The sequence below is a fragment of the Neofelis nebulosa genome, unplaced genomic scaffold (assembly GCF_028018385.1).
Source record: "Neofelis nebulosa isolate mNeoNeb1 unplaced genomic scaffold, mNeoNeb1.pri scaffold_70, whole genome shotgun sequence".
NCBI classification, from domain to species: domain Eukaryota; kingdom Metazoa; phylum Chordata; class Mammalia; order Carnivora; family Felidae; genus Neofelis; species Neofelis nebulosa.
In genome coordinates, this window is record NW_026691913.1 from 12,140 (window position 1) to 26,399 (window position 14,260).

Sequence of the window (14,260 nt, forward strand, 5' to 3'; positions counted from 1 at the left end):
TTTAACTTACATCTGGAATCTAAAATACAAAACAAATGAATAAATGAACAAACAAAAAGCAGAATCAGACCTATAAATACAGAGAATAAACTGACATTTTGAAGGGGGGGTGGTGGGTGGACAAAATGGGTGAGGGAGAGTGGGAGATATGGCTTCCATTTACGGAATGAATAAGTGAAGGGGATAAAAGATACAGCATAGGGAATACAGTCAATGATACTACAATAGCATTGTATGGTGACAGGTGGTAGCTACACTTGTGGTGAGCATAGCATAACATATAGAGATGCTGAATCACTATATTCTACACCCCAAACTAATGTAACATTGAGTGTCAACTATCCTCAAATAAAAAAAATAATTTTTTTTTTTTTTTAATAAAAACGCTGGCTGCAATTTCCTGAAATTTGTATTTAGTAAAAGAAACCTGTCCTACCGTTTTTGGGGAGAAAAAAATGAATTTTCACATTTGCTTTAGGGTGACTTTCCTGATATTCTGAGTTAAAATTTCACTGCCACAAAAAAGTGGACATTAAATGTTCCCTTTTATGAAAAATAAAACAATGGCTAAAGCACAGGTGACATGTAAGAAAACTGTTCACCAAGAGAAAGAAAAAAGTAACACAAGAGTGAACCTAAATGTAACCCACGGACTATGGGTAATATCGATGTGTCAATGATTAAGTTTGTCGCTGTGGGTGTGTGGGGGCAGGGAGTATATGAGAAATCTCTGTACCTTCTGCCCCATTTTGCTGTGAACCTAAAACTGTTTAGAACATATATATAATTGTAATATGCACACAGATGATATATAATGGCAAATTATGTATAAATACATAAATAGTTATAACGGCAAAATATTTCTTCCCCTTAGAATATCAGCCAAAGTTGCTTCAAGTACGTATTTACTCATTTGAGGTTGCCAGGGGATGGAAATAAATGTCAACTGTTTGATCACTAAGTACATTATGTACTGATTATCGTCTCTGCACTCTCACATAAAATTAGATGGCTTAGTATGAATATTAGAACTTTCACGAGGACCTTTGGAGTACTTACTTGTGCCTCTGTAGCTACTGGAAAACTTCCCAAATAAGGACCTTCTTAGAAGTTTGGAACAGAACTTCAGACGCATATACCAACACATGCTTTGGCTTAACAGGAAAGTTCTTTACAAACATGTGAAGCTGAGCAATTAAATTCTCCCCATAATGTCAAATACTGGATAATGGTGGAGGACTCATTCATTCCTGTATACGTTGTTGCAGTTAGAAAAAGAGATTCCATATGGGCTTATTTTTTTAAAACTTGGAAAGCCTTAAAACAAACAGAAGGGTGGTATACAGGGGTCGGGATTAACGTTAAAAAAATGCAGAAAGACAGGAGAAAATAAATCCTCTCCTCCGAATGGAAATGCTTTATTTTGAATGATTCATGAGAGCAACTTCAGGAACTCAGAAAAAAACACATTTAACTGACTTATTCCAAATATATTCTGAAACAATGTCATGTTTATTAAATAACGTGCCCAAACGAAGATGGTGTTATGTTATTAAATGTAAAAAGAAAATGCCCATTACAAAAAGAAAGGTATAAGAATTAATTATTCAAGTTATTAGTTCTCAAATATAAAATCAACGTTCCACATACTCAATGAACATTAAACTTGAAAACAAGGCACTATAGGTAATTTATCTTTAAAGAGAGATGTGAAATACTTAAACCATAAGTCATTAGGTATATGTACATATTAATGAAATACTTTCAATCAATGCTAAGGGCAAGTGTCATTTAATAGTGAACCAACACCAATTAAATGACATTTTGGTGTCTTTGTGGAAATGACATTTTCACAAACCCATGTCTCAGCACTGATACTTATGTATCTAGTTCTGTACTCCCAATGATTTTAGGCAGTTTAATTTATTCCAAAAAAAAAACCCCCACAATCTTATGTTTGCTTTTAATAATTTTTATAAGGCAGTAGAGTAGATTTTCTGAAATCATATTTGTTATTAGAATTGGCTCTGTAAACTAATGAGTAAAATACAAGCGGGCACACGGGTAAGATAGATTCTATACCCTTTAATTTTATTTTTCCTTTAGGAAAAGCAAAGTAACCTTCTTTCTGTACGTGTGCTCTGAACCTTTTGGGACTGATACAGATCCACGGAGGCCAAGTCTCAAATTAAATCATCCTGTTGCTAAAAGTTAATTGACAGTGTTAAGTACACAAAGTCATCATTACTAACGAAGGGCTGAAAGCTTAATACATATAATTGTGGAATTGCTGCTACCCACATAACTGTTTAGGGCTTGGGGTTTTAGCAGGAAAAGATTCTTGCACTAAACAAGCAAGCTATGGTAAACAAGATGTACTGATTTCAACTACAATTTTTAAACTACCGCAATGTGGTTCAGTGTAGCTAATGTTATGCTTCTATCATAGCACTTAGGTTCAAGTTCTTTCTTCAAAGTCATCAGAATAACAGGGATTGAAGAGACTTTTGAACAATTGCCAGCTCTTGCTGTTGCTGTTTCAAGGAAGGAAATATTAAACATTTACATGCTATTTAGGTCATTGTTATATACACTTCAGCAAACAAAATACCCCAATGCTCACATCCCTCGTTAGTTCTTAATATTAAATATGCACTAAGTACTTACAACTTCCATCATAATTTTGTTTTGCAACTTGGTCATTTCTTCTCTAACTTCACTTTGTTCATCAGTAAGAAGATGTTCATGGTCCTTCTCTAAGTCCTGCATACTCTAAAACAAAAAGCCTAGTTTAGTTATAAACCACCACTTTTCATCTCACACACTAAACATGTAAAAGCAAATTTCAAAACTAACATCTCTTAATATGCAAAGGATGCCCATTATTTATTCCAAGTAAGATATTATACCTAATACATGGAGACCAAAATACCCACCTAAGAAATTTTTTAAATGTTGTGTTTGAGTCAAATATTATTAGTATAGAGGCACAACAGTAGTAGGCTCAAAACAATGGGTTACTAAACAGTTAAGGTCAAGGTGGAGGGAAAAAAAGAAAAAGACTGACAGTCCCACTGAATGAGATGCCATCATTTTAAAACTCTCTAATAAGCTTTCTAGACACCATGTAACGGTGCATTTATAATGACTCATAATCAATGTAGCATGATTCCACTGGAGGGAATAAAATGATCTGTGACACGACCTCTTTAAGTTATGAAAAACAAACATGTTCTAAATCTTTACTATTCACCCAACAAATAGTGATCTACTACAGCCTACATAAAAAGTGCTGTGGGGGAATTTAAAAATGAATACACGATCTCTTCCTTCCTTATTCCAGTGAGAACAAAAAAACATGTAAATAAAAACAACACAAAAACTTTATAACAATTAAGGTAACACAACTTGCCGTGACTATGTAGTGGAAAATAAGATTGATTCTGATTTAGTTGGCAAAAGAGTAAGATTTCGGTAGGTAAACGGAAGAGGCAATTGAAAGTATTCTAGAAACAAGGAAGTAATGGTGCGTTAGTTCAGAGAAAGCAACCAATCTGGAGGGGTGGGAGGAAAGAACGAACGTTAAGTGTAAAACTACAAAGGGAGCCTTGTTATGGGGGAAGCAGGGCACAGACTTTGAATACCTGAGGGCCTAAAATGGGAAGCTAACGACAGGTTCTCAGGAGGGAAGGTCTATGCTTTGGAAGATCATATTGCAGAATGGTGAGGGATGGACTGGAAAAGAGAACTCAGATGAGGGTTTCGTAGCATAAGCAAGGAATGATGAAATCCTGAACTAGGGAGCAGCAGTTGGAATTCGAAGAAAGATACTAAGGTACCGTTGCAGAGGTAAAGGACACCTCCCCTCCGCCCAACACACACCAAGAAAAAAGAAGAGGAATGTGCAGGATTCTACTGCCTCCTAAATAAGTATATATCTGCATGAAGAAGAGGTCTGTGTCACTGAGGACAGTCGGTCAATGTGCAAATATCACAGCAGATCATTCTCAATTCACAAACGTTTGGTCCTCCTGTGGCTTTTTCATCCTGTTATATTGTATTTAGACCTTCTCTTATGATTTTAAGTTTGCATATAAAGTCATTATTAATCATTAATATTCCAAAAGCAACTATGCCACAAAACACGTAACGCATTTGGAAATAAAAGCAGTATTCATCAATCACCACTGCCTACTCATATTTAACAGAAACCGTCAATACAAGTAAAAGGCATGTAGAAGTGACTTATAGACTTCTTAGTTTCCACTATATATTTATTGCTGATCTCCTCCGAACTGATTGTTGCACAAAAAATTATGATTAAAGTGTTGATAAAGTACCACTTTTCTACACGATACATGTATTTCTAGGTAAAATCCCCAGCTTACAGTTCCCTGTTTTAAATCACTCCCACAAAAGTATTAACTAATCCCCAAAATCAAAACACATTTACCAATTATGTTAAATACAGAGCAACGAACTCCAAATGGAAAATGGTTAACGGTCCAGATGTACAACCTAACTGGGTTTTCCCCCCCCACATAGATTCAGAAAGAAACAAACTATCTCCTACTTTTGTACACATGTTATGTTTTATAAGAATGTATTATGTTGCCAAATACCTCTAAGAATTGCACATATAAATTTTTAATTTTTGCAGTCTCTGTTTCTGAACAACTCTAGCTTGTTGAAGAACCTTTCGTTGCTTTTGAAACATACTCTACAAATGTAAAAGAAAAGGATGATAAAATGTGGGTGACATTTAATATTTAGAGAAACATAATTATACATCATGTTTAAAAGGAATATTCTTTAAATCAATACTTGTTAACATTTCCTGTTGTAACAACCTTTATGACCGAGTTTAGATAACTGTGTTCACCACTAATACACAAAAACAATACGATGATCCTACCTAGTAGTCATTAAGTAGGAAATTTTTTTTCTTGCCAATATGGAAAACAGGTTTTAACTCTTGATTTCAAAACCCACAAATGACCCTTCCAAGAATGTGTTTACTACAAGTAGTCAAAAATCTATACACTGATCCTTCCTAACAGTAGTTACAGAGGGGATATTCTTTTCTTAACAACGTTCAAAACATGTATTAATTCTTGGTCATTTCAGTATGCACACAGATGATCCCAGCCTTTCCACTCCTTGACCTGATCTCCAACAACAATTTTGTCCTCTTCCCTACTTCAGTCGCTCACTTACATAGTCACACCCTGGATTCTGTCATTCCCAATAACTGCAACATCTACATTATATTAATAAGAGCAAAAACTTATATAGGAGCTGTGTGTCAGGTACTGTTCTGAACCATTTTAAATAAACATTATATATGATCTCATTTAATCCTCAAAACAACTCTACGAGGCAGGTGCTTTTGTTATGTCTCCTTCCATAATAGGTGAGGAACCTGGGTGAGGCACAGGGATAAACAATTTGCCGCTGATTTCACAGCTAGTGCCGGTCAACCAGGATTGGATCCCAAAAACTGGTTCCAGAGTCCAGGCTCTGGACCACTGTACTATACTGGTTCTCCATTTTTTCCCCCAATATTCAACCTCTACCTCCCTGTTTGTAGTTCTCTCCCTTTCTTACTATAGTCCAACACTCTTTCAGGATTAACATCCCATGGATCCTATGACTTTTCATTGCCCCTGATCCCCACCCTCATATTCTTCCTTTTCCTCTTTCCTGGCCTAAATGCCATGGTCAATCATTATACCTATGCCCTCGCACATGTACTTTACCCCCTTTTCACTCCGCCAATTTGCGTGGCTAAACCCCAACCCTGGAAAATCCAACTCTCCAGCTGCTCTGCCACAACCATGCAATGTGGTCTCACTTTGAATTCATGGTCACAAAAAAAATAAAAATAAAAAAAAAAATAAATTCATGGTCACTACGACACCAACCTAAGTTAGACCCATAATGCTGCTTGGCAATGGCATTTCCCTAGTCCATTCACTGGCCTGCTCTCAGGAAACAATTCCAGGACTTCTTCTCTGCTCCCGAGAGGCAACACCTCCTCCACCACTCTAACTCTTAACTGGTGGCCTTCCTGTATCCCTAAATAGACAGAAGCAATTCAGAGAGGACATTCAGTCTCCCACCGCTACATCTTCTACCCACCTTTACCCATCTGGGCTCATGGTCCCTACATTCTCTCCTGTGTTTTTGCATGACCTATCGCTACTTGAGACTTTGATACAATAAATAAATCAATTTTAAAGCCAAAGCTGATACCAACGGCTAGTTTTTCTTGTTGTTTCTGGGCTTTCTGCATGTCTACATTCCACTCCCGAAACAAAGTCAGAAACTGCTGAGAATATTTGAGATGAAGATTCTGCCTGTAAAACATAATAATGAGCACTGTCATAATTCATAAAGACATGAAAGAATTAACCGTATTCAAAACAAAATTGATTTGACACAATTTACACTACAAAAGGAGAAGGCAGTAATAGCATAACAGCAGCTGAAATAGCAGTCTCATGGGAAGCAGAAAGGTGACATGAACAATTTACTCTTATTCCAAAAGTATTGTTCCTAACTGACCAACATAAAAGCTATCTCACATGCCTCACCTCTTAAAAGCTAATGAGGATTTACTGTACTATCAGTTTTCCAGAAAAATTCATTTTATCTAAAAGCAGTTTACTTTTCATTTCTTCTTACTGAATAGCATATATGTTCTGATACGATAAGTAGATTCACTCAATGAGGATATTATATCCATTTATCATAGAAGATTTCCAAACAGGAATATTTCACTTAAATATATCCCCCGAACAATGTTTTTGTTTTTTTTTTTTAAAGAACGGTGAACACAATTTACCTAAAATATGCAAATTATTTACAATATAAGATTAACATTTTCTACATAACTGAATACAGTTAACTATCACAAGAATAATGGTTTAAGACATTTACCTGAAGTTCGGCTAGTGTAGGCCTAGAATGAATATAAATTAATGTTATAGGAAGAAAACTCAATTGTTATTTGAAAGGGAAGAAAGGTCATCTTTATTGGCTTCTAGGAAATACATCTCAGAATCTGTTAAGGAGTGAGGTTACAGAACTAAGGAATTTATCTGCTTAGAAAAAAAAAAAACAAGCAAAATATGTTTTTCGCTGGAAAATTCAATATAATAGAATTTGTCTTAGGTTATTTGCGCCAATGAATACGAAGAAATGATACAAATGTCATCGTGACTCAACAAAAACAAAAACAAAAACAAAAACAAAAACAAAAACACTCCAACAACTTCACCTTTGTTCTTGTTGTAGTTTCCAAACATGCTCAATTGTTTCGTTAGTGGTTTTGATAGAAGCTTTTGTACCCATTTCGAACATTTTTCTCTTTGTGAGAAGAGCCTGTTTAATGTCAACTGTATGGAAAATAGAAATTCACTGGAATTTAAATGTTGAAAGTTATTTCGTTTTCATATATTCAGATCAGTACAGGTAAATGTTGCCTTGGCGATGTGCAAAGTACATTTACAATTTATAATACAGACATCATAAATGTCCAATCACTATGTTGTATACCTGGAACTAACATAATGTCGTATGTCAATTACACTTCAAAAAACAAAGTAAGTAAAATAAAATTTATAATTCAGGCATCATTTCAAAAAGCAAGATTTGCTCACTATTTTCTGTAAAATCTTTCCAGTGCTAGTATCCCAATTCTAATTTTTCTAACTGCAGGTCACCTTTCAGTTTAGAGATAATGAAAAGGGCTTAATAATCAATATATTTTTCATTATCAAAATGCGTATGAAGAATCTCAAAGACAGACTTTAATTTCCTTCTGAAAATTTGCTAACAGGCACATTTTTCTAAACTCATATTGGGGCGCCTGGGTGGCGCAGTCGTTTAAGCGTCCGACTTCAGCCAGGTCACGATCTCGCGGTCCGTGAGTTCGAGCCCCGCGTCAGGCTCTGGGCTGATGGCTCGGAGCCTGGAGCCTGTTTCCGATTCTGTGTCTCCCTCTCTCCCTGCCCCTCCCCCGTTCATGTTCTGTCTCTGTCTGTCCCAAAATTAAATAAAAAACATTAAAAAAAAATTTTTATTTTTATTTATTTATTTTTTATTTTATTTATTTATTTATTTATTTATTTTTTAATATATGAAATTTACTGTCAAATTGGTTTCCATACAACACCCAGTGCTCATCCCAAAAGGTGCCCTCCTCAATACCCATCACCCACCCTGCCCTCCCTCCCACCCCCCATCAACCCTCAGTTTGTTCTCAGTTTTTAACAGTCTCTTATGCTTTGGCTCTCTCCCACTCTAACCTCGTTTTTTTTTTTTTTTTCCCTTCCCCTCCCCCATGGGTTTCTGTTACGTTTCTCAGGATCCACATAAGAGTGAAACCATATGGTATCTGTCTTTCTCTGTATGGCTTATTTCACTTAGCATCACACTCTCCAGTTCCATCCACGTTGCTACAAAAGGCCATATTTCATTCTTTCTCATTGCCACGTAGTATTCCATTGTGTATATAAACCACAATTTCTTTATCCATTCATCAGTTGATGGACATTTAGGCTCTTTCCATAATTTGGCGATTGTTGAGAGTGCTGCTATAAACATTGGGGTACAAGTGCCCCTATGCCTCAGTACTCCTGTATCCCTTGGATAAATTCCTAGCAGTGCTATTGCTGGGTCATAGGGTAGGTCTATTTTTAATTTTCTGAGGAACCTCCACACTGCTTTCCAGAGCGGCTGCACCAATTTGCATTCCCACCAACAGTGCAAGAGGGTTCCCGTCTCTCCACATCCTCTCCAGCATCTATAGTCTCCTGATTTCTTCATTTTGGCCACTCTGACTGGCGTGAGGTGGTATCTGAGTGTGGTTTTGATTTGTATTTCCCTGATGAGGAGCGACGTTGAACATCTTTTCATGTGCCTGTTGGCCATCCGGATGTCTTCTTTAGAGAAGTGTCTATTCATGTTTTCTGCCCATTTCTTCACTGGGTTATTTGTTTTTCGGGTGTGGAGTTTGATGAGCTCTTTATAGATTTTGGATACTAGCCCTTTGTCCGATGTGTCATTTGCAAATATCTTTTCCCATTCCGTTGGTTGCCTTTTAGTTTTGTTGGTTGTTTCCTTTGCTGTGCAGAAGCTTAAAAAAAAAATTTTAACTTATAAAATATCCTCCAACTCAAGGGACACGTTTACATGGGTAAGTGTCCTCCAACTCAAGGGATACATTTAGATGGGTTACCATTAGAATGCATTATATAAAAAGCACGAAAGTAGTTTCCTAAAAATGACCCTCAAAAAGGATAAAAATAATTATATCGCACATTAAAAAATTATTTTTCAAGCAATCTAGTGAGTGATGCTTTTAACTGCATTTTACTAACAGAGACAAAGGCCGTGGGTGTAAAATTCTAGTTTAGATAAATGAATTCAAAAACATTTAAAAAAAATATTTTCATGGAGCTTTTTATATAACACTTTCATCCATAAGTGCTGCATTTCACAGAATCTGAATACTTCAAATAACGCTTTGCAGAGCATATGATTTGACTTTATGGATCTACAGTCCATAGTTATTTTTCAGTAGTCATGAAGGATCTGCACTACAATAAAAATATTTTATACACCCAGAATCCATCTATAATAAGAAGTTTATTAGACACCTCACAAAGCAAGCACTTTGTCGCCACCAAATAGAGCAAAGCCTTCAAAAGATACTTGCCTGTAAGGATGATCTCTATGGAGAGCCACATATTGACTCAGACTCTGCTAAGTGTACTGTCCTATAGTGCAGATGGTGTAAGTGACATCTGACAGAACAACATAAAATTTAGGAGTTTGGATATGATTAGACACTTCTCACTAGCTAGCAGAGTTCTTTACTTTGCAGCTACACAGTTTGTTAATGAAAAATAAAAATAAAGAGTTATATTAGAGGATTCAATTTGTGCTGCTACTCCAAAGAGAAGCACACTGGAAAGTTATGAAAGGTAGCGAAATTAAGAAAATTTAAAATTGGCAATACACGTTGATACATCACCTAAGCTGTGCACACAAAAGGCAGTATAAACTTTTCTCACACACTCTTAGTACATTAAGTGTACACGTGCATAAAATAATGGCATCATTCTTACCTCACAACTGTTAGTACCGTTTTCAGTTTTCCACATCAACAATTCAAAAGGTCAGTAAAGAAACTTACAAAGTTGAATCACACTATAAATACTGGTATAAAGTGCTCTATACTAGAACAAGGCATTAAAACCAGTCTTGGAATCCACTCACTAACATTCCCATTTATAAAAGTTGTATGGATTAAACAATTGTTTTGACTGCAAATATCACTTAAGCATACCTCCAAGCCTTTCCAGCATCTTCTGTACTTCATTCCTGTGAAGAAGTTACATGGAACATTATTGAGTAAGGATAAGCAAAGATCATATTTGCTTTGGAGGAAATGTATCATTCTAGGATTTTATGGAGAATAATTGTATGAGCCATGTTGCCTAGAGCTGGCAGGTGATAACACTATGAAGACATTACCCCACATCTGTCTCAAATGTTCCTGCAGAAGGACTGCTCTCCCCGGGCTTATCCGGTATTGGATTGTTTCCTGCATTGAAATAAAAGTGGAAAGCATTTTAAAAGGAAGTATGGTATTCTGATCAGTTTTCAGGGGGCGGTAGCCTCGCCGTGTGGAGTTTTTTAGGCCTCTTGCAAGCAAAAGTCTTTACGGCAGACATATGAAAGGAAGGAACCACGTATGCACAGGGTCAGATGAAACTGGATGGGGGATGAGGACCATGCTCTGGAGACAGTGTTGCAAACCTTTCAGGGTTAAGGTCAGACTACACCACCCGGCACGTGTGAGACATTCCGGAAAGAGCAACTGCGAGCGAGCAGAAGTGCTTGCTATCTAAGCTTCTGTAATCCTGGTCTGGGATGGGAGGATCGAGTGGGCAACATCCGGTACATGAAACCGCTTTACACACACACACACACACACACACACACACACACACACACGTGTTTTACTGCCAAGGACTCAGAAGCAGCGACCTGCCCCGCGGGTGGTATCTACAGGCGCTGCATCTGCAAAGGTGTCAGATAGAGTGTACCTTCAGGAACAGCCTCTGGCCCACTCAGGTCTCTTCTCTCTTGTCCCCGAAAGTCATTGGCTGCCATACCCGGAGCCTCCACCGGGGCCTTCGCAGCTCTCCTCAGGCGCTTCCTCCGAGGTGGTGCCATCCCAAGGTGTCTTCCCAGGTACAGACAGCTCTCCTGCACCTTGCGAGTGCAAACACGCGTGAAAGAAATGGGGACATGGTCAATGAGCGATGCCAGGCAAGGGTCCTCTGTGCAGATCAGAGCATGCGCGTCCTCGTTGTCTCTCGTTGGGCCAGGAGGGGACAAAGACGATGGTGACAGCAGACCCCTGCCCCCCGTGGCTGTGACCCCCTCTCCCTGGCTGCGACCTGCCCCAGGACACCTGAGTGTCAGGACCCTCTGCCAGATTCTTGCCCCTCTGTTGGCACAGCGGCTGTCCCCTGCTCTCGGTCCCCCAGGGACAACGTGCTGGTCTGGAGGCCCAAACTTGGCCGTGACCAAAGGAAGTGTCCCCTCCAAATGGATGGGGAAGAAACCGTTCTGCACCTGTCCGGGGACAGTCAGGTCAGGGGTCTCCTCGACATGCCATCTGGACCCCAGGACAACCAAGCAGTCCTGCAGGGCAAGCGGCTGGGCAGGAGGGACAGACGCAGATGCCGCCTCCTCACCAGGTGTGGCCCTGTCCTGAAGAGGGGAACGTCGGGCTCGCTTCCCATCCTGCGGACCCTGCCAGCCCTGCCCTCGAGAGCCTCATCCTGTCCTGTCCTTGTCCTGTCCTGTCGTGTCCTGTCGGAGCCCCGGAGGAATCCGTGGGGACATCACTTCAGAGGTCAGCTCAGCTGCCGCCACCCCCCACTGTCCTTGCGGGCCTTGACCTCATCCTATCCTAACCTGTTCTCGTCCTGTATTGTCCTGTCGGATTCCCGTAGGACTCCGTGGGGACATCACCATAGAGGTCAGTACAGCCGCTGCCACCATGCACTGCCCTCGGGGGCCTTGTCTTGTCCTGTCCTGTCCTATCAGAGACCCAAAGGACTCCATGGGAACATCACCACAGAGGTCAGCCCAGCTGCCGCCTCCACTCACTGCTCTCGCAGGCCATGTCCTGTCCTGTCCTGTCCTGTCCAGTGGGAGTCCCGGTGGGATATCTGTGGGGATATCATGCAGAGGTCCATAGAGCTGCCACCTCTATACACTGCTCTCAGGGACCTTGACCTGTCCTGTTCTGTCCTATCGGAGCCCTGGAGGACTCCGTGGGGACATCACCTCAGAGGTCGGCCCAGCCACCGCCACCCCACTGCCCTCGGGTTCTCAACCTGTCCTGTCCTGTTCTCTTGGAGCCCCAGAGGACTCCATGGGGACACCCCTCAGAATTCAGCCCAGGCACCACCATGCCACATGCCTTCGGGGTCTCGTCCTGCCCTGCCCTGTTCTCTTGGGGCCCCGGAGGACTCCGTGGACATCACCTCAGAGGTCAGCCCAGCCACCACCACCCACTGCCCTCGGGGTCTCAACCTGTCCTGTCCTGTTCTCTGGGAACCCCGGAGGACTCCGTGGGGACATCACTTCAGAGGTCAGCCCAGCCACCGCCACCCCACTGCCCTCAGGGTCTCGTCCTGCCCTGTGCTGTTCTCTTGGAGCCCCGAGGATTCCGTGGGGACACCAACTCAGAGGTCAGCCCAGGCACCACCACCATGCGACACTGCCCTCGGGGGCCTCATCCTCCCCCTATCCTGTCATGTCCTGTCAGAGACCAGAGGACTCCCTGGAGACATCACCTCAGAGGTCAGCCCAGCCACCACCACCCCACCCTGCCCTCGGGGGCTCCGTCCTCTTCCTGTCCTGTCATGTCCTGTCAGAGACCGGAGGACTCCATGGGGAAACCAACTCAGAGGTCAGCCCAGACACAGCCATCCCACAGTGCCCTCTGGGGCCTTGTACTCATCTTGTCCTGTCCTGTCTTGTTGGAATGCCAGAGGACTCCGTGGGGACATCACCTGAGAGGTCAGCCCAGTCCCTGCCACCCCACACTGACCTCGGGGACCTCGTTCTCATGTCTTCCTCTCCTGTCCTATCATGTCCTGTGGAGCCCCAGAGGACTCCGTGGGGACACCACCTCAGAGGTCAGCCCAGCTGCCACCACCCCACTGTCCTTAGGGTCTCATCCTACCCTGTCCTCTCCTGTCCTGTCCTCTCCTGTCCTGTCAGAGCCACAGAGGAGTCCACGGAGACATCACCTCAGAGGTCAGTCCAGCCGCCACCATCCCACATTGCCCTCGGGGGTCTCGACCTGTCCTATCCTGTCGTGGCCTGTCACAGCCCAGAGGTCTCCGTAGGGACATCACCCCAGAGGTCAGCCCAGCTGATGCCACCCCGCAGGACCCTTGGGGGCCTCGTCCTGTCTTCTGCTGTCCTGTCCTGTCCTGTCACAGCTCCAGTGGACGCCATGGGGACATCACCACAGAGGTCAGCCAAGCCGCTGCCGCCCCACACCCTGGTCCCCTCATGGCTGAGAAGACACCCCCCCCCGCCACCTCCCATGGCAACACAGGGCTACCGGGTCCGCCTCCCCACCCGCCTGGCCTCCCTGAGGGTCTTCCCTATGCCCCACCCTCATCCTCTGTCTTTCTGTCCCTCCCTCCACCCCTCCACAGGCACAGCAACCTCCACACGGAGTCCTCTGCGAAGCTCCTCTGAGGGCCTCGCGATGGCAACGAGCTAGCCAGCCGGGCCTGGGCAGGAGCGTCGCTGATTGGTTGGCTAGGTGCACGTGAGGGGGGCGGGACTTTCGCCGAGACACGCCCCCTGGAGGGACTGCCCAGGACCTTGGCGTCGGCGCCAAGGGTGGAGGCCAGGGCTCGGGGTATCCCGTTCTACCGCCGAGGACGTTTCGCAGGCCATCTTCCTGGGAAATCACAAAAGGACACCGGAGTGGGCGACAGGTGCACAAGCCTCCACCTTCCCAATGTGGGGGAATTAAGACATTATGCTCAGTGAAATATGCTAGTCACAGAAGGACAAATGGTGTACGTATGAGGTACCCAAATTCATAGAGAAAGGGAGTAAAGTGGTGGTTGCCAGGGGGTGGGAGGAGGAGGGAATGGGCAATAGGTGTTTCATGGATTCAGAGTTTCAGTCCGCAAAGATGAAA

The 14,260-nt window shown here is 42.3% G+C and overlaps 1 pseudogene; it reads right to left on the reverse strand.

Moving 5' to 3' along the window:
- Nucleotides 1-2,071: 2,071 nt before the first annotated feature.
- On the reverse strand, nucleotides 2,072-13,852 carry LOC131503552 (synaptonemal complex protein 3-like; annotated as a pseudogene).
- Nucleotides 13,853-14,260: the final 408 nt, after the last annotated feature.